The 27,118-nt window shown below is 40.3% G+C and overlaps 1 pseudogene; it reads right to left on the reverse strand.

The window, feature by feature from the left end:
- Positions 1 to 2,222: 2,222 nt before the first annotated feature.
- LOC130031273 (cyclin-dependent kinase 1-like) lies at positions 2,223 to 5,861 on the reverse strand (annotated as a pseudogene).
- Positions 5,862 to 27,118: the final 21,257 nt, after the last annotated feature.

Raw genomic sequence — 27,118 nt, forward strand, 5'->3', positions numbered from 1 at the left:
CACCCTTTCTCCCCTGGAATGGCCCAGTGACAGTAACCTACTGCAGGGTCTAGACGCATTTCTGCCAAAAGCCACTGGGTTCCGAGATTTGTTTCTGAGTCTCTGGGATCATGGCCATTAAGCAGCTTGATCAGGAGCCAGAGAGGCCATTTATGGGCAGCGACTCAGGGTTTCATTGGGGTGGGGAGGAAAGGTCTGCCTTCACCCCCATCCCGTGAGGCCCTGTGTGTCTCATCACTGCAGGCCCAAACCTACTGTCCAGTGGCCTCTGGAGGATGGCGGCCACTGGCCTGCCAGGGGGAACAGGCCAAGGCACAAAACCTATTCCCACCTGGGGTGGCCCACTGCCAGTAACCTACTTCAGGACTAGACGCATTTCTGCCAAAAGTCACTGGGTTCCTCAGTTTGTTTCTGAGTCTCTGGGATCATGGCCATTAAACAGCTTGATAAGGAGCCAGAGAGGCTGTTCATGGGAGGCAACTCGGAATCTCTTTGGGATGGGGAGGAAAGGACTGGCTCCACAGCCATCCCGTGAGGCCCCGAGTGTCTCGTCACTGTGGGCCCAAACCTGACTGTCCAGTGGCCTCTGGCGGATGGCAGCCACCAGGCCGCCAGGGGGAACAGACCAAGACACAAAACATATTCCCACCTGGGGTGGCCCAGCGCCTATAACTGACTGCAGGGACTGGACGCATTTCTGCCAAAATCTGTTGGGTTTCAAGATTTGTTTCTGCATCTCTGGTATCATGGCCGTTAAGCAGTTCAATCAGGAACCAGAGAGGCTATGCCTCCAATTATATAACTGAGCCGGAGGTGGTTTGTAGGTCTGTCTCCCACACACCTAACTTTTGGCCGTTTACTTTCTTTGTAAACTTTGCCCCAAGTTTTTGGGGTCTGTCTGGCCAAAGACACAGGAGCAATTTTGGGGTATCTGGAAGTCTGAAGGTGCCATCAAGCTGCTGATGTACTTGCCTCACGGGTACAGATTGACCTGATGGTGGCACCATACCCCCTAGAAACAATTTCTATCTCCATGCTCTACATTGTCTTTCTGCTTTCACCAATCCTTGACGTAGAACAAGGTCACCAAAACTGTCATCTTAAAAAGTCCCTTTTCAGAGAAAGTGAACCAAGACAATATACTGATTTATATGTCCCATCAGTTGGGAGGGAGTAGAGACCAAAAAGACTGAATGCCATTCTAGCCATAGATAATTAAGAGGTAAAAATATGGGATATATAGTTGAAAGATAGATGAACACTACAAATTATGAAACTATTTTTATAGAGATTTCTTCTTATTTATACATAATTTAAACCAGGCTGCTTATAGATAAGAATCACAACAAGAAGCATTGTTAATTACACAATTCCTAAAGCTAGTCATTTTAAATACTTGTACATTATAACATTTCTACAAAGATCACTAATAAGCAATGCCACAGCCTGAAAGACAAAACAAGCAACTCCTTTGCTATAGTTATTATCTCTGATGAAGGCAAAAGAATTTACTTAGACAAATAGCTTTCACAAATTTACCTAAAAATAGAACCATTCATAAATTTTCTAAACTGTTCTCTTCTGCTGTGGACAATCCTTGATCACTGATTGTAGAACTTTGCAAACTTTGGTGTGTTTTAATACTGTTTTAAAGTTACTGAAAACATCCATAAAATTAGCATTTAGCTTTATTTCTGAAATCTGAAGTATTCCCATTAGGAATGCTTAAACATTTAGATTGCAAGTTGGAATATCAGAAAAATTTTCATCCTTACAAAGGTAGTAAGGTTTCCACATGGCGAGAAACCAAGAAGAAAATCTAAACATTTGGAGTATAAAAATACTTCAAAGCACTATGAACTTTGGACCTAACACATTTTGGTAAATTTGAGTATTTTCAACTACAGAAAAAGCAGGGCTGTGGTAAAAAATTTAAGGTGATTTAAGCTGTTTAAAATCTTCCCCTTTCCTGACATCAACAGAAGATTTATAGTTTTATTAAAGTAACTGAGTTGTTGCAGTGAGATCTACACACGTATACAGAATTATTATATTTAAATTCATATAGAACAATATTTACATATTTAAGTTACATTTCTGAAGTTAAAAGATGAAGTAAACTTTAAGTTTACAACAAAGAGAAGTACACCGACAAAAATAGTTAACAGTAAGAACAAACTGTCTGTTCTTAAGACAACATGCGGAAACTCTTTGTCAGAAAGCTACATCTTCTTAATGTGATTGTCCAAATCATTAAAATATGGGTAATTCAATGCCATCTTGCCAGAAATTCGCTTGGCTGGATCATAGATCAACATTTTTGAGAGCAGATCCAAGCCATCTTCAAGTTCTTCACATGGGATACCAGGCTTCCTGGTTTCCATTTAGGAAATGTATTCTTGTAGTCCTGTAAAGATTCCACTTCAGGCCATACTTCATTATTGGGAGTTCCCAAAGCTCTGAAAATTCTGAAGAGCTGATCAATTTCTGAATCTCCATGGAAAAGTGGTTTTTTGGTTGCTAATTCCGCAAATATAGTACCTATGCTCCAAATATCAACAGGAGTTAAGTATCGAGCTGACCCAAACAGTACTTCTGAAGATCTGTACCAGAGCGTTACTACCTCATGTGTGTATACCCTAATAGGTATTCCAAAAGCTCTGGCAAGACAAAAATCAGTCAGCTTAATGGTTCCTTTGTCATCAATCAATAGATTTTGAGGTTTTAACTCTCTGTGTCGAACTCTTCTAGAGTGACAAAACACAATCCCTTGTAGGATTTGGTACAAATAACTCTTTTTTTTTTTTTCAAATTGATATGTCTTCTTGGTGAACTTGGTTCTTCTTTTTTTTTTTTTAATTTTAGCTCATTTTTTTTTAATTTTTTTTTTACAGTTGTAGATTTACAATTTTTTGTGCTTGGGTTTCAATTATACAATGATCAGATACCCATCCCTCCACCAGTGCCCGTTTTTCACCACCATGGATAATATCCCTCCCACCCCCATCCCCCCATCCCCCCATCCCCCCCTGCCTCTGTGGCAGGGCAATCCCCTGTGTTCTCTCTCTCCGTTTGGGTGTTGTGGTCTGCAAAAGAGGCATTGAGTGGCAAACATGTTCAGTCCATAGTCTACTTTCGACATGCATCTCCTCTCCTGGGAGGATCCTCCAAACACCCTTTATTTGGTGCTCCCTTCTCTATCTGAACTGCCCTTTCCTCTAGGATACCCGGCTGGCCTCTAAGTTATGGAGTAATCATCCTGGTGCTGATCTCAGCTATTCTTGGGTATTAATCTCATACTTTGTTACTTTATATCCCCCAGATGAATGCAATCTTTCTATGTCTATCCCTCTCTTTCTGACTCATTTCGCTTAGCATGATACTTTCCATATTGTACCACTTGTATGTAAATTTCATGACTTCATCTTTTCTAACAGCTACATAGTACTCCATTGTGTAGATGTACCAAAGTTTCTTTAACCAGTCATCTGTTCTTGGGCATTCAGGTTTCTTCCAGTTTCTGGCTATTGTAAAGAGTGCTGCAATGAACAAACAAGTGCAGATGTCACTTCGACTATACATTTTTGCCTCTCTGGAATATATTCCCAGGAGTGGTATTGCTGGGTCAAATGGGAGCTCAATTTCTAATTTTTTGAGAATCGTCCATACTGTTGTCCAGAAGGGCTGAACCAGTGGACATTCCCACCAACAGTGAAGGAGTGTCCCTTTCTCACCACATCCATGCCAGCATTGGTTGCTTTTGTTCTTTTGAATGTGGGCCAGTCTCTGAGGTGTGAGATGGTATCTCATTGTGGTTTTGATCTGCATCTCTCTGATGATTAATGATGTAGAGCATTTTCTCATGTGCTTTTTTGCCATTCTGATTTCTTCTTTGAGAAAGTTTCTGTTCATTTCATTGCCCCATTTTTGGATGGGGTTGGATGTTTTCTTCTTGTGGAGTTTAACCAGTACTTTGTATATCCTGGATATCAACCCCTTGTCAGATGTGTATTCGGAGAATATCCTTTCCCATTCTGTAGACTGTCTTTGTATTTTGGTCACTGTTTCTTTGGAGGTGCAGAAGCTTCTTAGTTTAAGATAGTCCCATTTATCTATCTCTGTTTTCACTTGCTTGGCCAGTGGCGTGGCATCTTTGAAGATACCATTAGCTTCAATATCATGGAGGGTTTTGCCAACTTTATCTTCAATGTACCTTATGGTTTCTGGTCTGATGTTGAGGTCTTTAATCCATTTTGATCTTACTTTTGTACATGGTGTTAGGCAGAGTTCTGAGCCTATTTTTTTGCATGTAGCTGTCCAATGGTGCCAACACAATTTATTAAAGAGGCTTTCCTTACTCCACTTCACATTACTTGCACCTTTATCAAAGATTAGATGATCATATGATTGAGGGGAGATGTCAGTGTATTCAACCCTGTTCCATTGGTCTGCAGTTCTGCCTTTGTTCCAGTACCATGCTGTTTTAATTATTACTGCTTTGTAGTACAGTTTGAAGTTCGGGAGGTTGATTCCTCCCATTTTCTTTTTCCCAAGAATTGCTTTAGCTATTCATGGGGGCTTATTGTTCCATATAAATTTCAGGAGTGTTGGTACAAATAACTCTTAACAAGAGAAGAATCCATGAACTGACCAGGGGGGATGGAATCCAAGTATTTCTCTTTTTTAAAAAATATTTTTAAATTTAATATCTGTGAGATAGACCATTACAAAGCTGTTCATAATTGAGTTTCAGTCATACAATGGTCCAGCACCCATCCTTCCACCAGTGTACATTTCCCACCACCAATGTCCCCTGTTTCCCTCCCATCACCCCTCAGTCCCCCCCCTTCAGCCCCAGCCTCCCTCTATTGGAGGAACTTTCCTTCTTGCTCTCTCTCTTCTTTTCCTTTTGTTCATTATGGTTTGTAATACAGGTGCTAAGAGGTTATGGTATTTGTTCAGGGTATTCTGTATTTTTATCAGGATGGTAAGGCTGAAGTAGCTTTTCAATTGGGTGGCAGCTTTGGGTGTGGATGTGACTGCCGAGGCTTCTAGAAGTACAGGGAGGTAGCAGGAGGTAGCCCATCTCCACCTTGAGAAAGCCTGGAGATTTCAGTCACAAAACTCGCATGCCCTAATTTTCAGCAGATTATATCTTGGTGAGGTCCATCCTGAGATGATGGAGTCAGGCTGGGGGTACAGGGGCAATTTTGTATTGTGGAAGTAAGTAGCTGCTAGGGGCTCTGCTTGGGCGGGCACCAGGCCAACCTGCCCTCCTCCGATTTACCCCAGTCTGTTCAACCAAGCTTGGGTCTGAGATTAACTGGGTTTTTGATCTCTTTTGAGATTTATGGGTCTCTGAAATAAGGCCAATGAATGAGCTTGTATGCCTCAGCCAGAGGTGGTTTGTGGGTGTGGCTCCCACATACCTCATTTTTGAACATTTAATTTCTTTGTAAACTTGGCCCTAAGTTGTTGGGGTCCATCCAAAGGCACAGTGACAATTTTGGAGTATCAGGAAGCCTGAAGGCACCATCAGGCGCCATATACTTGCCCTGCAGGTACAGGATGACCTGGAATCCAAGTATTTCTTAAGATCCATGGAAAGGAATTCAAAGATGAGGTATTAATGAGATAATAGATATTAACATAAACACATCTTGAAGACTGACTAAGTTTGGATGACGAAGTTCTTTTCATAGAGAAATGTCCCGAATTACAGTACTAGGAACCCCTTCCTCTTCACTTTCTAGCCTGATTTTCTTCATGATTACCACTTGACCTTTAGTTTTGTGTCTGCCCTTACAAACAACTCCATAGGTACCTTCTCCAATTTTGTCTATTTTGGTGTAGTCTTCCATTATTATTTAATCACTGGATATGATAGATCCTGGCTTAGATTGTGGCAAAAGCGGCGGCAGCTACCATGTCAGTGTCGTTCTTTGCTTAACTTCCAAGAACGAGGTTTGAATCCAAGTCTTATGAATTCTGCCCATTGTTTCCATTGTCTTTGGGCATTAATTATACTCATACAACATTTCTTTACATCTCATAGATGAGCTAAATCATTCTGTGTCTGTCCCTCTCCATGACTCATTTTGCTCAGCATGATACTCTCCAGATCTTTCCACGTCACAGCAAATTTCATAATTTTGTCTTTTCTAATGCATAGTATTCAATTGTGTAGATGTACCATACTTCTTTATTCCGTTGTCTTTTCTTTGGTACTTGGACTGTTTCCAGAATTTGGCTATTGTGAATAGTGTTGCAAAGAAAATAGGAGTGCAGATGCCTTTTCTACATTGTTTTTGGACTTTTAGGGCATATTTCCAGGAGTGGAGTTTCTGTTGAAGAAGTCCATATTGTCTTTCAAAAAGGCTGAACCAATCAACATTCCCACCAGCAGTGAATGAAGATCCCTTTTCCCGAATCTATTCGATCACTGGTTGTTGTTATTCTTTGTCATAAGTGTCAGTCTTTGTGGTGGGGGTGATATCTTATCATTTTGATTTGCATTTCCCTGATTATTAGCAATGTACAGCACCTTTCGGTCATTTGTATGGTTTCTTTGAGGATATTTCTGTTCATCTCTCCTCACTCCCCCCCATACTTTTTTTTTTTATTGATTCACCGTGAGATACAGTTACAAAGCTTTCATGTTTGAGTTTCAGTCATACAATGATTGAACACCCATCCCGCCATGAATGCAAATTTTCCACAACCAATATCCACAGTACCCACCCATTCCAACCCTCCCCCTGTATCTATGGCATACAATTTCTCCCATCTCTCTACTTTTGGGCATTATGATTTGCAATACAGATAATGAGAGGCCATCATGTTTGGTTATTAGTATACTTTCAGCACAATCTCCCTCCTGAGTGATTTTTCCAACCATCATTTACTTAGTGGTCCCTTCTCCATCCTAACTGCCTTCTCCCCCAGCAGATGAATCCATCTTCCAAAACGTGGAGTAATCCTCCTTTCCCTTGTTTCTACTGTACTTAGGTGTTAGTCTCATATTATGTTATTTTATATTCCACAGGATGGATATGTCGTTCCCAATGTTCTCCCTTCTGAAATCCGACATGCCCTTTTGTTAGTAAAGAAGTAAACAGCACCCGGCCCAGACTAGGTCAGACCCAAACACCTGAACAATCTGCCACCAGCACTCATCAATACATTGGCTTGGCTGTTCACACGCTACCTGTCTGAATGTAAGGTTCTGTCCTAATAGAAAAAAAAAACAGAAGAACCGTTCTACTGTACAAGACGGGAAACATCCATGACATTGGCAACTATTGTCTGATCTGCCTGTTGTCTGTCATCTACACGCTATTCACTTGAGTCATCCTAAATAGGATTGGCAGAACACTAGATGAAGGACAACTATGCAAGCAAGCCGGGTTCCAAAAAGGATTCAGCACGATTGATCATATTCACAGTAACCAAGCTCATTGAGGTTTCTTGGGAGTTCAAGATGTCGCTCTGTCTGACATTCATTAATTTAAGAAGGCCTTTGATTCTGTTGAGACTGAAGCGGTCATCAGAGCCCTAGCCAAACAGGGCATTCAAACTCAGTGTATCAGGATCCTCTGTGAGCTGTATTGCAGGTTCACCACCAGGATCTCACCATTCTACAAGGAAGTGATCACCAACTTTAAAAAAGGGGTTCGGCAGGGCAATACCATTTCACTGAAACTCTTCAGTGTCACCCTTGAGAACATTATGTGACGACTGGAATGGGAAGAAATGGGAGTGAAGATAGATGGTCAGCAATTACACCACCTCCACTTCACTGATGACATCATTCTAATAACCTCAAACATTAGCCAAGTGGCACAAATGCTGGTCAACTTCGACCATAAGTGTGGAAAGATCGGACTGCAGCTGAATCTCACGAAGACAATGTTTATGAAACAACGGACTAGTTCCTGACATTACATTTGCTTTCAACGGAATGAACATCTCTGAATGCATCAGCTAGGTGTACCTAGGTCGAGAATTTGACATGATGAATTACCTGGCACCTGAGCTGAGGAAGAGGAAGGAGCAAAGTGGAATGCTTTCAAGAGCATGGAAGAAATAGCTAAAAGAACCTCTGGCTTCGGGCACATCTTTTCAACTCCACCTTCTTCCTGCACTAACATACTCCTCAGAGACCTGGGCCATAAAAAAACAGGATGAGAATGCTATTTGGGTATCACAAAGAGGAATCGAAAGACCTATGCTTGGAATATCACATTTCACTCAAGTGAGAGAAGGAATCTGGAGTTCCGACCTCTGTAGACGATCTTCTGCCACGGCATGGAAAATCAGATGTGCTGCACACATAATGCGATTTGAAGACAATCACTGGACTAGAGCTGTTACCGACTGGATTCCACGGGACGTCAAAAGAATGTGTGGCCTCCCACCTACAAGATGGTCATACTGCTTTGTCAAGATCCTGAACAAACGGTTTGAGGCACTTCATGTTCCTGGATCAAGCAGACGCCTTTGGGCTACACTAGCAGGTGACAGGGGCAAATGAAGACATTACTGGTGCCTGCTCGAGCAAATCGATGAGTAATGGGATATCAAGTGTTCAAGTGATATTCCACAAGTGAGTGCAGTCATTCTATGTCTGTCTCTACCTTTCTGACCCATTTCATTTAGCATGGTACTCTCCATGACCATACAGTTATAAGCAAATTTTATGACTTTATCTCTCCTAACAGCTGCATAGTGTTCCATTGTGGTGATTTACCAAAGTTTCTTTTTTTCTTTCTTTTTTTTTCTTTTTGGGTCACACCAAGCTAGGCTCAGGGGTTACTTCTGGCTCTGCACTTAGGAATTACTCCTGATGGTGCTTGGGGGACCATATGGGATGTTGGGGATTGAACTCGGATCAGCCACGTGCAAGGCAAACGCCCTACCCACTGTACTATCCCTCCTGCCCCCCAAAGTTTCTTTAACCAGTTGTCTGTTTTTGGGTTGTTTCCAGATTCTGACTATTGTGGACAGTGCTGCAATGAACATACAGGTGCAGATGTCATTTCTACTGTGCTTTTTTGCACTCTTGGGATATATTCCCAGAAGTAGTATTGCAGGGTCATGGGGAAATTCAATTTTTAGTTTTTTGAGCAATGCCCATATTGTTATCCAAAAAGGCTGGACCAGTTGGCATTCCAACCAACAATAAAAGAGAGTCCCTTTTACTCAAATCTGCGCCATCACTGGTTGTTCTTGTTCTTTTTTATATGTGTCTTTGTGAGGTGAGATGATATCTCACTGTTGTTTTGATTTGCATCTCCCTAATGATTAGCAATGTAGAGCATTTTTTCATGTGACTTTTGGCCATTTGTATTTCTTTTTTGAGGAAGCTTCTGTTCATTTCTTCTCCCCATTTTTTGATGGGATTGGAGGGTTTTTTTCTTGTACAATTTTACTAGTGTCTTGTATATACTGGATATTAACCCCGTATCAGATGGGTATTGGGTAAATATTCTTTCCCATTCTGTAGGATCTTTCTATATTTTGGTCACTATTTCTTTTGAGGTGCAGAAGCGTCTTAGTTTAATGTAGTTCATTTGTTTATGTTTGTTTCCACTTGCGTGGTCAGTGTGTTTCATCCTTAAGATGCTTTTAGCTTCAATGTCGTGGAGAGTTCTGCCTAAAAAAAAAAAAGCAATCCCTTTCACAATAGTATCTTAGAAAATCAAGTATCTCGGAATCAGCTTAACTAAGAGGTGAAAGACATACAAAGAAAATTACAAAACACTACTTCAAGAAATAAAAGCGATAGCACAGCGATAGGGCGTTTGCCTTGCACCAGCCAACATGGCCGACCCGAGTTCGATTCCTCTGCCCCTCTCAGAGAGCCTGGCAAGCTACCGAGAGCATCTCGCCCGCACAGCAGAGCCTGGCAAGCCACCCGTGATGTATTCGATATGCCAAACACAGTAACAACAAAATCTCCAATGGAGACATTACTGGGCCCGCTTGAGCAAATCGATGAACAACGGGAGGGCCTCCCAACCATATAAGAAATAAAAGAGGGCACTAGGAAATGGAGACACATCCCCTGCTCATGGGTAGGGAGGATTAACATTATCAAAATGGCAATACTCCCCCAAAGCACTATACAGATTTAATGTGGTCCATATCAGTATACCTATGACATTCTTCAAAGAAATAGACAAAACACTCCTGAAATTTATGTGGAACAATACCTAGAGCAATTCTTGGGGAAAAAAAAGGATGGATGGCATCATCTTTCCCAACTTCAAACTGTACTAAAAAGCAGTAGTAATTGAAACAGCGTGGTATTGGGCTAGAAACAGACCTGCAGACCAATGAAACAGAGTTGAATATTCTGTCACAGATTCTCAAATAGATGATCACTTAATCTTTGATAAAAGGGGCAAGAAATGTGAAGGGGAGCAAGGAAAGCCTCTTCAACAAGTGATGCTAAGAAAACTGGACAGCTACCTGCAAAAAAATGAACTCTGATCTCTGTCTAATGCCAGACACAAAAGTCAGATCAAAGTGTATTAAAGAACTCAATATCAGACTTGAATCGCCCCGTTTTTGATGGGGTTGGAGGATTTTTCCTTGTCAAGTTTTACCAATGTTTTATATATATTAGGTATTAATCCTTTATCTGATGAGTAGTGAAAAAAAATTTCTTCCAGTCTATGATCTGTCTTTTTATCTGATCTTTGTTTCCTTTGAAGTACAGAAACTTCTGAGTTTTATGTAATCTGATTTGTTTTTCTTACTTCCACTTGCTTGTTCGAAGCATTTCACATTTGAAGCTGACTTTAAATTTAAATTCAATATCATAGAGAGATCTGCCTACATTTTCCCCCTATATGTCTAATAGATTCAGCTCTGATATTAAGGTTTTTAATCAATTTTTATTGTCTTTTTGTGATGTTAGAAATAATTCTGAGTTCGCTTTTTTTTAACATACAACTGACCAGTTTCCCCAACATTGTTTGAAGGGATGGTGTTGGAGAACTATATGACTGAAACCCAATTATAGATAATTTTGTAACTGTATCTCATGGTGATTCGATAAAAAAAATACTTAGGGAGTGGCTAATCCTATAAATATATAGATATATTGAGGCCAGAGAGATTGTACAGTTAATAAGATGCTTGTCTTGCACGAGGTAGACCCAGGTTTGGTCCCCAGCAACACATATGGTCCTCCTGAGCACCACCAAGAGTGGAATCTGAACTCAGAGCCAGGAGTAAACCCTGAGCACTTCCAGGTGTGACTTAAAACAACAACAACAACAGCAACAACAACAACACCGTACTGAAGTGTTGACAATGCACTCCCATTCTATAATGCTGTGATCTAGTGACAAACCAATAAATAGAAAGAAGGCCATACATCTTTGTAATGCACTGATTATTATATCTCACAAGCTCTACTATGAATTATGCTAGAAAAGATTATAGACCCTGTCATGGAGATCAGAAGGAGATATAAAATGTATTTCTGTGGCATCCAGCTGTGAGCATGTCAGCAATTGGAGAGCAGAGGTTTTTGGCTCCTGGGGTTGTTTGTACAGGTGGTAGGCTCACCCACCTTCCTCCAGGGTGCCCCGGATATGAGACGTGCAGTGTCTGGAGGCATGTCTGCTGAGAATTTATTTCTTATAATTGGAAATTTGTACTTTTGAATCTCTTCCCAACATCTCTTTAGGCAATAACCTATCTGTTATGTCTGTTTTGATTTTTTAGATTCCACAGGTAAGTGAGAGATAAAGTATTTTTCTGTTTTCGCTTCACTTATTCCAGTTAACATAATGTCATTAAGATTCATACATGTTGCAAATGGGAGGGGTCCCTGATTTGTGTGACTGAATTATATTTCACACACACACACATACACACACACATATATAAAACTTTAAAATGTTTCCATTCATGGTTTCTGTGTCTTGGAGTTTGTAAGTAATTAATCAAATAATTATATGATGAACATGGGGGGGGCAGGTACTTTCAAATTAGACATTTTATTTCCTTTAAATAAAATAGGCAGATATTTCCTGGTAGTTCTTTACTTTTATTTTATTAATGGGGATTTAACGCAGGGTTTCAAACATACAAGCATACAAACATATCTACCACTACCGCAAGCATACAAAGCATACAAACATACAAGCATAGAAACATGTCTATCACTGAATCACAACCCCAACCCTTATTTTAATTTTTTGAGGAGTTATACTCTTTTCCATCATGTCCAACCAGTTGTGTTTTTTGGTTTTTTTTTTTTTTTTTTTTTTGCTCAGATTTACTCTTGCCTCTGTGCTTGGATTAAATGCCTGAATCACTCCTAGTGGACACAGGGAATAATGTGTGCTGCCAGGGGCTGACTTCTGGCTGATTGCATGCAAGGCACTTGCCTTACCTGCTGTACTATAATTCTGGCCCCAATATCTGCACTAGTTCACATTCCCTTTAGCAGTGCACGCACAAAAGTTCTCTTTTCTACAACCTTGCCAATCCTTTTTCGTTTTATCTCTTTAATGATAAATCTTTCTAAGGGATCTGACATGTCACATCTCATGTGGTTTTTATTTTGCTCTCGTGGTTACTAATGGTGAATTCCTTTTCATAGACCTATTGACCATTTGCATGCATTCTCTGAGAAAATGTTCTAAGATTCTCTGCTCATTTTTAATTACACTGCTTATTTATTTGATATTGAATTGTATGAATTCTTTATATGCTTTGATTACGTGACCCTCCAGTGAATATCTGATGTATAAATAGTATCTCCACTCTTCTCATTTAACTGATGGCTTCCTTTGTTGTGCAGGAATTCTGGGAGTTGAAGTGGTCCTGCCTCTTTTCCTTTTCCTTTTGTTGGCTTTGGTTTTGGTTTTCAGGCTACCCTCTGCTGTCTCAGGGCTGATTCCAGGCTCTGTAGATAGTGATCACTCTTAGTGGGGTTCGCAGGATCACCTGCAACATTGAGAACGAAACCCACCTTACCCCCTATCCTATCTCTCTAGCTCCTTTTGATTGATTAATTGATTTTGCTTCTGGTACCAAATTTTTTAAATATATTTTTAAAATATATATTGTTAAAACCAGTGTAAAGGTGATTACCTTTTGTTTCTTTCTGATATTTATGATTTCAAGCATTTAATCCATTTTGAGCTTGTGTGTGCGTGCATGTGTGCGTGTGTGTATGCATGTGCGTGTACGTGTGTGTGTGTGTGTGTGTGTGTGTGTAAGACTGGGATGCAGGTTCAATTTTTTTTTGCTGTGGATGCTTAGTTTTCCCAGAAGCATTTGTTGAAGAAAGTTTCTTCATTACATAATCTTGGCACCTTTGCCCTAACTGACTAGTGTATGGATGTATTTCTGGGTTTTCTATTCTGTTCCACGTATCATCTGTTTTAATGTCAATGCTATACAAGTTTGGTCACTATGCTTTGGAATGTAGTTTAGTATCAAGAAGTGTGATGCCTCCAGCTTTATTCTTCTCAAGACAGCTTTAGTATTTGAGCAATTTTGTTGTTCCATGCAAATTTTAGGACTGTTTTTCCTGTTTCTGTGAAAATATCATGAGAATTTTGACTGGGATTGCATTAAATCTCTACAGATTTAATTGGGGGGAGGGCTGTATGGACATTTTAACATTAATTGATGCGTCCAATCCATGAGCATAGGACTATTTTTCCATTATTTTTTCTCCTCTTTGATTTTTGTCAACATGTCTTATAGTTTTCAGTGAACAGATAGTTCACCTTCTTAGCTAAATTTATTCATAAATAATTTTCAATTAAAATATACATAACATTCTTTCTTAGGCAATGACATATAATTTATCTTTCTGATAACTTAAATAGATCTTTCATTTACTCAGTTAAATTTATTATTAAATAAATTAGATAAATATTCCTACTATTGTTTCTTAGGCAATTATAAAACTTTCCTTTCTCTTATAGTGGATAGAGATAACATTTTTTATATTGGTTTTAAATCTTGAAATTTTACTGAATTATTTTATTAGGTCTAACGCGATCATCCTATTGTTCGTCGATTGCCTCAAGCAGGCACCAGTAACGTCTCCTTCTTCCCAGCCCTGAGATTTTAAAAGAACCATATTCAATGCTTTTTCAGGGCTAGGAGAAAGAGACCCATCATTGTTACTGGTATTTTGCATGTTGAGTACGACACAGGAAGTTTGCCAGACTCTGCCATATGGGCAGGATGCTTTCGGTAGCCTGCCGGGTTCTCCAAAGGAAAAACGAGAAAATAAGATGTCACGCAGCCGCATTTGCAGCCGCACACTTCTGGGAGCTGAGTTTTATAGTCTCTGCGTCTTGGCCATTAATGGGACCAACCTGGCGCTGGTGGCAGCTGGTGGGTGTGATGCCTACCTACTGGAAGATGAGGGATCTGGGTTGAGAAGGCCCAGTCCCAATCTGAGCAGGCTTGGAGAGCTCAGCAAGTCTAACAACCGTTAAAATATTTAACATTTTATATCTGTACTCTCACATAATCTGAAAACAGAGACACTTTTCTTTTCTAAATGGATTCTTTTCTGGTCATTTTCTTGACCTAATTTCTCTGGCTAGGGCTTTCAGCACAATGTTGAACAAAATTCGTGAGAACAGGAATCTTTGACTGGCTCCTGATATTAATAGAAAATCTTTCACTTATTCATTATTGAGTATGAAATTTGCTGTGAGTTTGTCATTTATGGCTTTTATGCAATGTAGTAAATGGGGGGATGCCTAGATCACCCTTGATTCCAGAGTATAGAAAGGAGGACAAAGAAGGAAAGAAATCTACATGGAGAGGAGAAATGGAGTACAGGAGGAAACAGGAAGGAGGGTCAGAGTCTCAGGCACAGCAGAAAGGTGAGGTTGGGATATATATAGATAGCGATCTCTCTCTCTCTCTCTCTCTCTCTCTCTCTCTCTATATATATATATATATATATATACACACACACAAACCAGAGAGTCAGGAACACTGAAAGGATGAGATCCAAACTACTACCAAACTTTAAAACATGCCTGTCATAGTGACAGGCTGTGGGGCAGGAAGGTATAAGGGGTCACGGGTGGAAAGGAGTGAACATTGGTGGTGAGATTGGTGCTAGAACACTAGCATGGTACTCCCGTTGTTCGTCAATTTGCTGGAGCGGGCCTAGTAATGTCTCCATTGTGAGACTTGTTGTTACTGTGTTTGGCATATTGAATACATCACAGGTAACTTGCCAGGCTTTGCCATGCGGGCGAGATACTCTCAGTAGCTTGCTGGGCTCTCTGAGAGGGGCGGAGGAATCAAACCCAGCTGGGCTGGGCCAGCTGCACACAAAGCAAAAGCCCTACCACTGTGCTATCGTAGATGACTAAAAATCAGCTATCAATAAATTCATAAATCACAATTCTTTAATAAAACAAAATTTTAAAAAAGAATTCACTTTATGATAAGATTACTGAGAGATTATTTTTATTTATTTACTAATTAAATTTTAATACCGAAACACCATGAGGTACAATTGTAGACTTACAAACTTTTGTGTTTCAGTTTCAGTTATACAATGCTCAAGTACCCATCCCTCCACCAGTGCCCATTCTCCATCACCAATGATCCTAGTAACCCACCCCTCTATTCCCCCTACCCCATCTCCCCCCCGTCTCCCTGCCCCAACTCTGTGGCAGGGCATTCCCTTTTACTCTCTATTTCCTTTAGGTAGTTGTGGTTTGCAATAGAGGTATTGAATGGCCATCATGTTCAGTCTATGGTCTACTTTCAGCACACATCTCTCATCCTGAGCGGATCGTCCAAACACCCTTTATTTGTTGTTCTCTTCTCTATCTGAGCTGCTTTCCCCCCTCAGCATGTGCTGCCAGCTGCCAAGTCATGGAGCAAACCTCCTGGTACTTATCTCAACTATTCTCAAGTGTTAGTCTCCCATTCTGTTACTTTATATTCCACAGATGAGTGCAATCTTTCTATGTCTGTCCCTCTCTCTTTTTTTAATTTCTTTTTGGGTTACACCTGGCGATGCACAGGGGTTACTCCTGGATCTGCACTCAGGAATTACTCCTAGTGGTGCTCAGGGGACCATATGGGATGCTGGGAATCAAACCCAGGTCGGCCGCGTGCAAGGCAAATTCTCTACCCGCTATGCTCTCTCCAGCCTCAGTCCCTCTCTTTCTGACTCATTTCACTTAGCATGATACTTTCCATCTAGATCCACTTATACACAAATTTCATGACTTCATCTTTTCTATCAGCTGCAGAGTATTCCATTGTGTAGATGTACCAAAGTTTCTTTAACCAGTCATCTGTTCTCGGCCACTCGGGTTTTTTCCAGATTTTGGCTACTGTAAACCATGCAGTAATGAACATACAAGTGCAAAATGTCATTTCAACTACACTTTTTTTTTGCCTCTCCAGGACATATTCCAGGAGTGGTATTGCTGGGTCAAATGGGAGTTCAATTTCTAATTTTTGAGAATTGTCCATATTGTTTTCCAAAAGGGCTGAAACAGTCAGCATTTCCACCAGCAGTGAAGGAGAGTCCTTTTCTCCCCATATCCGTGCTAATACCAGTTGCTTTTGTTCTTTTGGATGTGGGCCAGTTACTGAGAGGTTATTTTTTTAACTGTGAATGTCTGTTGAATTTTACCAAATACTTTTCCTGCATCTACTGAGATTTTAGGATGATTTTTATTTTTTATTCTATTAATACAGTATGTCATATGAATTAGCTTGCATATATTGGACCATCCTTTTATCCCAGGAATAAATCCAACTCATCACAGTATACAATTATAAAGCATTGCTGAATATGATTTGCTAATGTCATAACCTCTTATTTTTTTGTATTCAATGAGTTTTATCTTCCTAGCCAGTTCACTCAATTGGGAAGAAATCTGTAGTTCATGGAACCTGTAGTGAGTTATAGAGCTCATTCAGTCAGCTCTCTGCATGGAGTGTGTTGAGATTTTAAAAACTGAGGTATTTTTATTTACAGTAATATTAAAGTTAATGTTCGCCTCCTCCAGATGGAACCCTGGTGACCATGAGCCTCTACAAGCATAGCTCGAGTATGCAGGAACCAGGATTTGGACTTTTCCTCCGAACTGCCGGGATCACCCCGGCCCCCAGGTAACCTCTGATTCCGGAAGTCATGCCCACAACCCGCCCCCCAGCGCCATCTTTACAGCACACAGCCACAGAGAAGAAAGGCCGTGGGGGGGGGGGGGGCGGTGCTCCACAGCTCCCAGAGAAGACACCAGGTCCCAAAAAGAGTTGAGATCACCAGGAAGTCCCAGATGGGGTAGGTGTCACATCCCCCCTCCTCCAGATGGAACCCTGGTGACCACAAGCCTCTACAATCATAGCACGAGTATGCGGGAACCAGGACTTTTACTCCAAACCACGTGACCAGTTACGTGGCCGCGCGACATCTCCCTATATGCAAGGTGATCAATGGAAAGTAAATCATCCAATGTTTCTCCCTGAAAACCAGGCTTAACTCTTATATAGGCCACAACACCCAAAATGGGAGAGAGAGAACAAAAGGGAATGCCCTGCCACAGAGGCAGGGTGGGATGGGGGAGGTATGTGGGGGGGAGGGATACTGGGATCCGACGTGGTCGGAAATGGTCACTGGTGGAGGGATGGGTATTCAAAATTAATTAATTAATTAATTTTAAAAAAAGTAAATGTTGGAGAATGGGAGAATGGTGGAGGGATGGGTACTGGATCATTGTATAACTGAAACCCAAGCACAAAAATTTGTAAGTCTACAACTGTACCTCATGGTGTTTCACTAATAAAAATTTAAAAAATTCTCTAATATTAAAGTTAATATTGAGAAACACAATGTTACTGTATCATACCCACCACAAACATGACTGACATCCCCCACCACTGAATTGTAAATTCAGTGAATTGCAAATCTATTTTCACCTGCTTTTTGTTGGTATATGCTTGGCTCTGCAGATTGAACTCTTGGCCTCACTTATGTAAAGCAAAAATGTCAATAATTTTAGCTACATCTCCAACCCCAAGGCATCTCTATGTCCCTATGGCAATACTCTTCAGTTGCATGTAAGAATAGAACAAAACTTCCCAGTTACTTCATGAAAATAATAGCATTGTGCCTTCTTCCATAAAATTATGAGATTTGGATGAGATATAAATTTGATGAATCATGAAACAATTTTCTTTTATGATTTAATATTGTATCATTCACCCTATTATGCCTATTACAAGGCCATCAAACTTATTCTGTAAAAACCCAGATAGGAACATTTTATGCTGTGTGAGTTTATACAACACAAGAGCAGACCTAGAGAAAAAGAGAACAGATTAGCACGAAAGACTTCAATTAAACTTTATATTTGGAAGCTGAAATAAGAATTTCACATATAATTTTATGTCATGAAACATTACTTTTCTTTTTTTTCCTTTTTGGGTCATACCCAGCAGTGCTCAGGGGCTACTCCTGGCTTTGCACTCAGGAAAGTGCTCAGGGGACCATATAGGATGCTTTGCACTCTGGCAGTGCTCAGGGGACCATATAGGATGCCGGAGATCATACCCGAGTCGGCCGCATGCAAGGCAACCCGCTGTGCTATCACTCTCGTCCCGAAACATTACTTTTCTATTGGTATCCTTCACCTTAATTACTTCAAAATATAAATTAAAAATTTTTAGAAGAATCTGAAAGTTATTACAGACTGCATGGACATATATTATTAATCAATTCAAGTATATAGTCAAAAGTTAAATTGTTTAAAATGACAGGAAAAAATGAAATTAGTTGACAATAAAAAACTGGAACTAAATATATCTATCGATATCTCGATAGATAGATGGATATCTCTCTATATAATATCATAAGTACAGAGAGTGATTTGGAGTTAGCTGGAAGACCTTTGGCTCAGTGTCAGGTAAATATTGACTAAATTTAAAAGGAATTTAATATGAAAATAACAGTATTAACATTGTTCTCTCTTTCATGAAAATGAAAGTTTATAAATGACAGATCTTTGTAACCCATAACTTTCCAAAGTTTTGACAACATAGGAAAAAATAATTTTGCTTTTTCTTTCATTACAAGGTAATTAGGAAGTTTTAGAAATACGGTGTAAAGCATGCAATTAGTTAGTGGGTTCATTTTTCTTATAGAGCCTCTTTGAGTGTGAAATTCTGTTCTAGAGGCGATTCTCAGGAGATTCTGCTTTAAATAAAGCCTCAGAGAGAAACCAGCTGCAGCTCTATGGAAACTTTGTGTAAGTCTTTCTGACAGCTCTTGGAGTTTGTTTTCCCCAGGGCTCTTACCTCTCAGTGGGAGCACTCTGTCAGAGAAAGCTTGTCGTGTGTTGTTGCCTTATGTCTACCACACTGAACAAAAAATATTGAAGCTCTTACAGAACCATGGATATAGCCCCCATATCAGGAAACAGTTTTCCCACAATTTAATTTGAAGAGAAATAAAGTAAAGATAGCATTTCAGTGTACTTCCAATCTTTGGTTTAAACCTTCTATTTGCTGGCACCTCCTACAAAATATAAGTTCTCTGCAAACCAGGACTGTTATCAAAGGAAAAATTTCTGTATGGTTGCTAGGACAAATTTTAAAAATGTGAGGGGACAGAATGATAGTAAAGTGGGCAGGGCACTTGTTTTGCATGCAGCTAATCAGAGTTCGCTCCCTGGCACCATATTTGATCCCTTGAGCCCTGACAAGAGTGATACCCAAACACAGAGCCAGAAGTAAGCCCTTAGCACAGCCAGGTATGGTGCCCCCCCCCCAACACACACACATACAACGGAGCAAAACAGAACAAAAGTCCACCTGAGACTTAAAAATCAATAGCAAGGTAGCAACAAATGCAGCAAAACGGAAGAACTGATCCATACAACTGAACGTGTGTGTGTGTGTGTGTGTGTGTGTGTGTGTGTGTGTTGTGTGTGGAGGGGCAATCATTATTAACAATACTATAAGTCACAGTGCCTTAACCACAGCAACAACAATAGAATTAAAAATCCACTTGATTCTAAGCTTTTGAAATTAAGCATTAGGCCTGGCCTTTTGTCATATCTCTTATAGCTCCTATTAGCCACTTATATGTGCTGCACTGTGGAAATGACTGTGGAAATGAATTTCAAAATCCTACTCTCTTAAGTTATTTGTTGAAGAGAGACCAAAAGAAAAGAGAGTAGCTTGAGTCAGGTAATAGCTGGAGTTAGACCTTAGTTAACCTCTGGGATTCTTCTCATGTTTCCAGAAAGCTAACTCCAGTGTACCGGAATGAAGACCCTTAGTGTGATGACTTGGATGCCAAACACACAAATTGTCTGAATCGCTCCAATTTTCAGGAAAGAAGTGTGTGTCTTTTAGAGTCATTTCTCACTTGAGAATAGGTCCAGAAGGAGAGATAATGGTACATTTTCTTCTGAAAGCCTTTTACACAATGCAGTCATTGGTCAAAGAAGGCTTCAGTAAACTGTGAGTTATAGGCAAATGTGAGATTACTTTTATTATTATACAAATTTTCTCTTGTTTTAATTTTGTTTTTGACTTTGGGCCACACATGACAGTGTTCAAGGCTTACTCCTGGCACTATGATCATCACCATCATCACCATTCCTGGTGGTGATGCTCAGGAGACCATAAGTGGTACCAGGAATTCAACTTAGGTCAGCCACATGAAAATTAAGGGCCTTGCCCACTGTACTAGTTCTCTGGCCCATAAAACGAATATTTTATTTTACCAAAAATTACTTAGTTAAATGTTTTGACATTAATAGTAAGATGAAAGAACAAACCATGAATTTTTTTTTTGAAAAATAGGTCTTCTATTACAGACCAAGGTTTCATGCTTCCTCCATGGGTGCCCCTGTAAACAGTGAAGGTGTGTCTCTGACCAGCCCTTCACTAATGGCACAACGTCCTTCTCTTTCTTACAGGAACTGCCTGAACCCAAGCATCAGCAGGAGACTACAGATTTGGAACCATGTTTTATATAATCATTGTAACATTTATGTAAATATTAAAATATAAACAGTGTTTTAAAAAGAGATCCAGCTGATGGCATCACCTCAGAGGCTGATAGCAAATGACTTTAAAACGTAATAATTTAGAGACCAGAGAGACAGTTCAACAGGCTGAGGGCATGCTTTGCATGCAGAAGGCTCAGGTTCAATCTCCAATACTGCATGGTCCCCTGAACAATGCTCAAAATAACCGCTAAGCAATAAGGAAAATGACCCGTAATCATTGCCAGATGTGGCTCAAAATCCAGCCCATCACAAACCAATCATTTAATTGAATGTGCAAAGAGATATACAACCTAAGGACAAAAAAAAAACCCATGGAAAAAATCCTGAACTGTTTTTGGGTAGTCAGCCATTGAAGGAGTGGTTGATGTGGAGATCTGTTGCCCAGATTTCCTTTTAGGGAAGGGAGTGTGATAAGTTAATTGTCTTAGATGAGCAGCTTCCCCAGGATTGACATCAAGTTCAAAATCACCTTGCTTAAATTATGCCCTTCCTGGCACAGAACACATTTGGCAACTGATCACAGGAATGTAAAGGTTCAACATGAGATATTTGTGATGTGTGCAGCATCCCACCATTTCCTGCTTGGTTGGTGAAGGAACAGTGTGTCACTTTTTTTGGGTTTCTACCCAATGAACTTCTTCTCCCTTCCATTCCCATACTGAGTCTAACAAACTCCTTTGAGAAGCAAGTGATGGAAAAGTTGAACTCAAAAGTGATTTGTACAAAAAAGGGGGCTTTACTGACTGTGAAAAAAGAAAAAGAACAAGTCCAGAAATAGGGCTTATCTCCCATGAAGCCTCATGTAGAAACACCAACAATTTCTGGAACCTCAAGCAAATCCCAGTTTCTCTCCCATTTCTATTCTGTTTTCTTGTGTCTGGGTTGAGCACTAAATGAGTTCTCTCACTGTGGTGAATGGGCCTCAGCCATCCAGGGCAGAGACATTCTCTCTGGTTGACCATGTTATATCCCAGTCAGTCTCCTGGTCATTGTCAGAGCAAGACATAGAATTTGCCCTGGAAGCACTTGGGTCAAAGATAGGGAAGTGAAGGACTGGAGCTATAGCACGGTGGGTAGGGTATTTGCCTTGCATGCGGCCGACTCTGGTTCAATTCCCAGCATCCCATATGGTCCCCTGAGGACCGCTAGGATTAATTCCTGAGTATATAGCCAGGAGTACCACCTGTGAACTGCTGGGTGTGATCCAAAAAGAAAAGAAAAGGGAAGTGAGCTTCCTAGAAGAAAACCTGGACCTGAGAGTTCCATAGGGAAGAAGCCTCCTAGAGAAAGATGCTCATGAACAAAAACAAGCAGTCAAATATCCAAACAAACAAGTACATCAGAGATGAGTAGTATGAGACCGGGGAGATAGTTGAAGCATGTGTGAGTCCATGAGTTGCACCATCAGGGCCTTGATAAAGGCCACTAAAGCAACCACCTCCAGGCAGATACTGTCAGGCCTAGTCCTGCATCACTAGGAGTGGTCCCAGTTCTCCCCAGCACCACTGTCATCCCCATAAAAGAAGCATACTGTTATGTAACATAACTTTCAGTTATGTTTTTTGAAAGTCCCTCTAGGGTTCAAGCACATCTGATTTTCACTGCATTTCTGGAGGTCATTTCCCATGCTCCTCCAATTCTTCCTCAGATTCTTCTTGGGAGCATTTGTAGTTTCCACTGTCTGCATCAGGGGGTGTCTGGACCAGTGGCAATTCTTGGAAGAGAAGAGCCATGGAGCTGGAGAGATGGTACAGGAGGTGAGGAACTTACCTTGCATGTGACTGAGGATGCCACAAACCTGACTTTAATCCTCAACCACCACCACGGGTTACTCTTGAGCACAGATCTTGGAATAGTCCCCTGAGTACCACTGGATATGGCCTAACCCCACAGTAAGTATAACAACACATTGGAAAAATAGATGAGTTACTAAAGGAACTATAGAATTTCAGAGCTAATCTCAGTCCCCTGTAGCTAAGTAAGTCACTCATTGAGACTTATACACCTTATACTAGATGTTTGAGGTTGTGTCTTTTTGTTGTATTTACCATTATTATTTTTTAAATAATATTTTATCTCCAAAGGTCAGTTCTTTTTATTCAATATTCTTAGTTTAGGTTGCCCCAAGTTCTTATTTTCATCTATATTCTAAAATCCCACCATTTCCACCAGCAATTTTCCTCATCTCAGGAATTTTCTATTGCTCTTTCAAGTTCAATTAGATTATTAACTCCCTTTGTCTAAACTACCCTAGCCACCTTGAGCTATTAGTCACATCACCCTCCTTTACTAATACATTTCTATTAACTAAAGACTTTTAGAAACTATCTTTAATAAGATATAGATCATATGCAATGAGCTGCACTCATTTTTACTGTATAGTGCTCTGAACTTGGTAGGGGTGGAGGGGTTGGGCCACACCTGGCTGTGCTCAGGGATCACTCCTATATGCTCAGAAATCACTCCTTGGCAAGACCTCACCCACAGTATGTCTCTGCTCAAAAGTACTGTGAATTTTGACAAATATTTATACTTGCTTATCCACTACCACGGTATAAAGAATAGTTTCATCACTCCCCAGAGTTATTTCATGCCCTTTTCAGTTAATCATTTCCTACCCCCATCTTCATCTGCGGCAATCACTCATTTACCCTCTGTCACCATAAAATAGATTTGTGGTTTTTTAAAATATTCTATAAGTAAAATTCAGCAATAGTCTAATTTCTGACATTTTTGTTTGGGATATTATTATGCAACTTGACCACAATGTTGCTACATCGGTTGTTTGTTCCTTTTCTGGCCAAGTATCCCTTGTATCAACAATATGTTTTATAGATAGAACAAAGTTTATTTTTTCGACACTCCCATTACATTTTATTTCCACAGTGTTTTACATTAATTTGCACTCTCAGAGTTTTCAAGGTAATTGGCATTATATTTAATAAGTAGGAAAGCTTTAAAGCTAGCTCTAACATCTAGGCTTCTGATTCTAAGATAGTGTATGCGAATAGCTCAAAACAGATACACCAGGTGGTAAATACTTAATGAATACTAGCTGTTGTTTTTCTTTTTTTTAATTTTTATTAGTAAAACACCATGAGGTACAGTTGTAGATTTACAAATTTTTGTGCTTGGGTTTCGATTATACAATGATCAAATACCCATCCCTCCACCAGTGCCCATTTTCCACCACCATGGATAATATCCCTCCCACCCCCATCCCCCCATCCCACCCTGCCTCTGTGGCAGGGCATTCCCTTTTGTTCTCTCTCTCCTTTTGGGTGTTGTGTGGTCTGCAAAAGAGGCATTGAGTGGCAAACATGTTCAGTCCATAGTCTACTTTCAACATGCATCTCCCCTCCTGGGAGGATCCTCCAAACACCCTTTATTTGGTGCTCCCTTCTCTATCTGAGCTGCCCTTTCCCCTAGAATGCCAGGCTGGCCTCTAAGCTATGGAGTAATCCTCCTGGTGCTGATCTCAGCTATTCTTGGGTATTAATCTCATACTTTGTTACTTTATATCCCCCAGATGAATGCAATCTTTCTATGTCTATCCCTCTCTTTCTGACTCATTTCGCTTAGCATGATACTTTCCATATTGTACCACTTGTATGTAAATTTCATGACTTCATCTTTTCTAACAGCTGCATAGTACTCCACTGTGTGTTGTTTTTCTTTTAGCTCTGTGAGCACAGGAAGTTATAGGTCCTCTCTGAGTCTCCATTTCTCCCTATGGAAAAGGAGAAGAAACAAAGCCAATATGCACTGCAGGTCTCTCCCTCTCATGAGGGATGCCCTCCCATTGTGGGATTAAAGTGTTTTGTTCTCCCAATTCAGAAAGAGGGACACAGAAGACAGACCAAGCTTCACCATAAAATTAAGATGTTTGGTCGAACTGCAGTAGGAAGAGGCAGATGGACAGGCAGGGTGCAGCAGGTTCATGGGAGGTCATATGTGGAAACATGGCACATGGGATAGAGTATTCTTCTGAGTGTCAGAAAGCATTTCCAGGATGGGCTAGGTGCTGAAGTAAGTGATTATCCCAAAATAGCTTTGCTAAGGATATCCAGTGATGCTTAAAGTTGCACAAGCCTTTAAAGTTGGCCTTAAAGGCCTTAAAGTTGCACAAGGCCTCATACCCAGGCCCTCTTCCTGGCACTGCTTTCCTTCACTAACTAGATTAAACCCTTCTTGTCAATAAGGCAGTCTCCCAAAGACTGCAAGAGTTCATTTTGCACACAGTATTATTTGGTATTTCAGTTGTCTGTACACCTCAGCTCAAATTTCTTCTTTAGCTACTGTCTCCTTTCACCTACCAGCAATGCTTAGTGATGCCTGATCCTGTTACAGGCTGGTGGCCTGCCAGGTATAATTTGCACACTAATACTCACAGCTGCTGCTAATTCACAGAGGAAGCCTGTGAATTGCTCATATACCTATAGTGTTCTCATATGTATTTCAGTTGTAGTTACAATGTCAATGAAATATAAAACTCTGCAGGTAGAAAAAGAAACACTGTGTTCTGTTTTCTAGGATTATGTGAGTGGCAGAACCAAAGCCAGCAATCAAGACTAGAAAAGAAAGGCTCAGAATTAAAGTCTCTTCCATCCTTTACCTACACTCTGCAGTGATGGCTCCCAGTTCCTGTTCTGCCCAGCACATACAGTTTTCTTACACTGAATCTGTCATGAACATATTCTGCTGTAGTCTATTACTATTCTATTAAAATTATAGAAATCTTGTGTTTCTAACTGCTAAGAACCACTAAATGTATGTAAAATATTCCAGTGTCATTTAAGTTCCTTTCGAGAATTCTAATTTAACTCAAAATGACTCCTAGACTAACCAAACGCTTTGATGCTTTTGCAGTTAGATGCTTGTCATAGATAGCTATTGAGAATTTGTTTTCTTCACATCAGTCACTAATGCCACCTGACATTACCTAGGAAATGAGTAGAAATAGTTTAAAATGTTAGTGATTCTACACAAGATGGGACTTGATCTTACATGACTTTGTGGAAAACTGAATCAGGAGCTATTATCTGGAAAGCAAAACAAATTATTCATATTCTCAGCATGAAATTAAGACATATGGACTGAGCCTGTTACTTGTTCATGTCCAGTTCTTCTATGTTCTTCTTTTAGTTGTCTAAAAATTGCACTTTAGAATGCATATCTATCTTCTGGGAATTAATAATAGTATGCTGCATAACGGGCTGGAGCGATAGCACAGTGGGTAGGGTGTTTGCCTTGCACGCAGCCAACATGGCCGACCCGAGTTCGATTCCTCCGCCCCTCACGGAGAGCCCTGCAAGCTACCGAGAGTATCTCGCCCGCATGGCAGAGCCTGGCAAGCTCCCCGTGACGTATTTGATATGCCAAACACAGTAACAACAAAGTCTCTAACGGAGACGTTACTGGGCCCGCTTGAGCAAATCGATGATCAACGGGAGGGCCTTACCTTACCTTACCTTATGCTGCATAAGGAACTGAATGAGTCATCAGATATTAAATCATAACCGGGCCAAAGAGATTACTCCAAACTATAATTTGTCAGAATTAGCTGAGGAGGGGGCCTTCCAGTTCAGTGTGCCCGTTTGCTAGTCTTGCCACCCCAGAACTACCGTATCATTCTTAATAGTTGCAGTGACCCACCCCATGGGCTGCAAGAATGGTTAATTAGATGCCTTCTGCTGAATACTTAACATGGAACTACAAACAGCTCTGGGATAAACATACTTAACAGTTAAGTCCTTGCATACTTCTTTCCTTATTATAAATTTCAATAAGTGGGCAAAGGACAATCCAAATTATAAAGATTTCTTTTGGCAGAACTATTTACTATTTATTTCACAAATAAATAAATTAAGGATGTAATAGTGTCTTAGCAGATACGGGGCTTAGTAGTCAACTTTTCTGAATACCAAATAGAGATCGTTCAAAGACTGACATCACATGAGCATGGAAACTGCTCACCACTGTACCAGGTTTTGCTCCCCAAATGACTCCGTCATGGGAGCTGCTGAGTTGCTTCTCTGTTTCCAGTAAAGCAGCAGGCATGGAGA

The sequence above is a fragment of the Sorex fumeus genome, unplaced genomic scaffold (assembly GCF_029834395.1).
Source record: "Sorex fumeus unplaced genomic scaffold, SorFum_2.1 ptg000046l, whole genome shotgun sequence".
In the NCBI taxonomy this organism is placed as follows: domain Eukaryota; kingdom Metazoa; phylum Chordata; class Mammalia; order Eulipotyphla; family Soricidae; genus Sorex; species Sorex fumeus.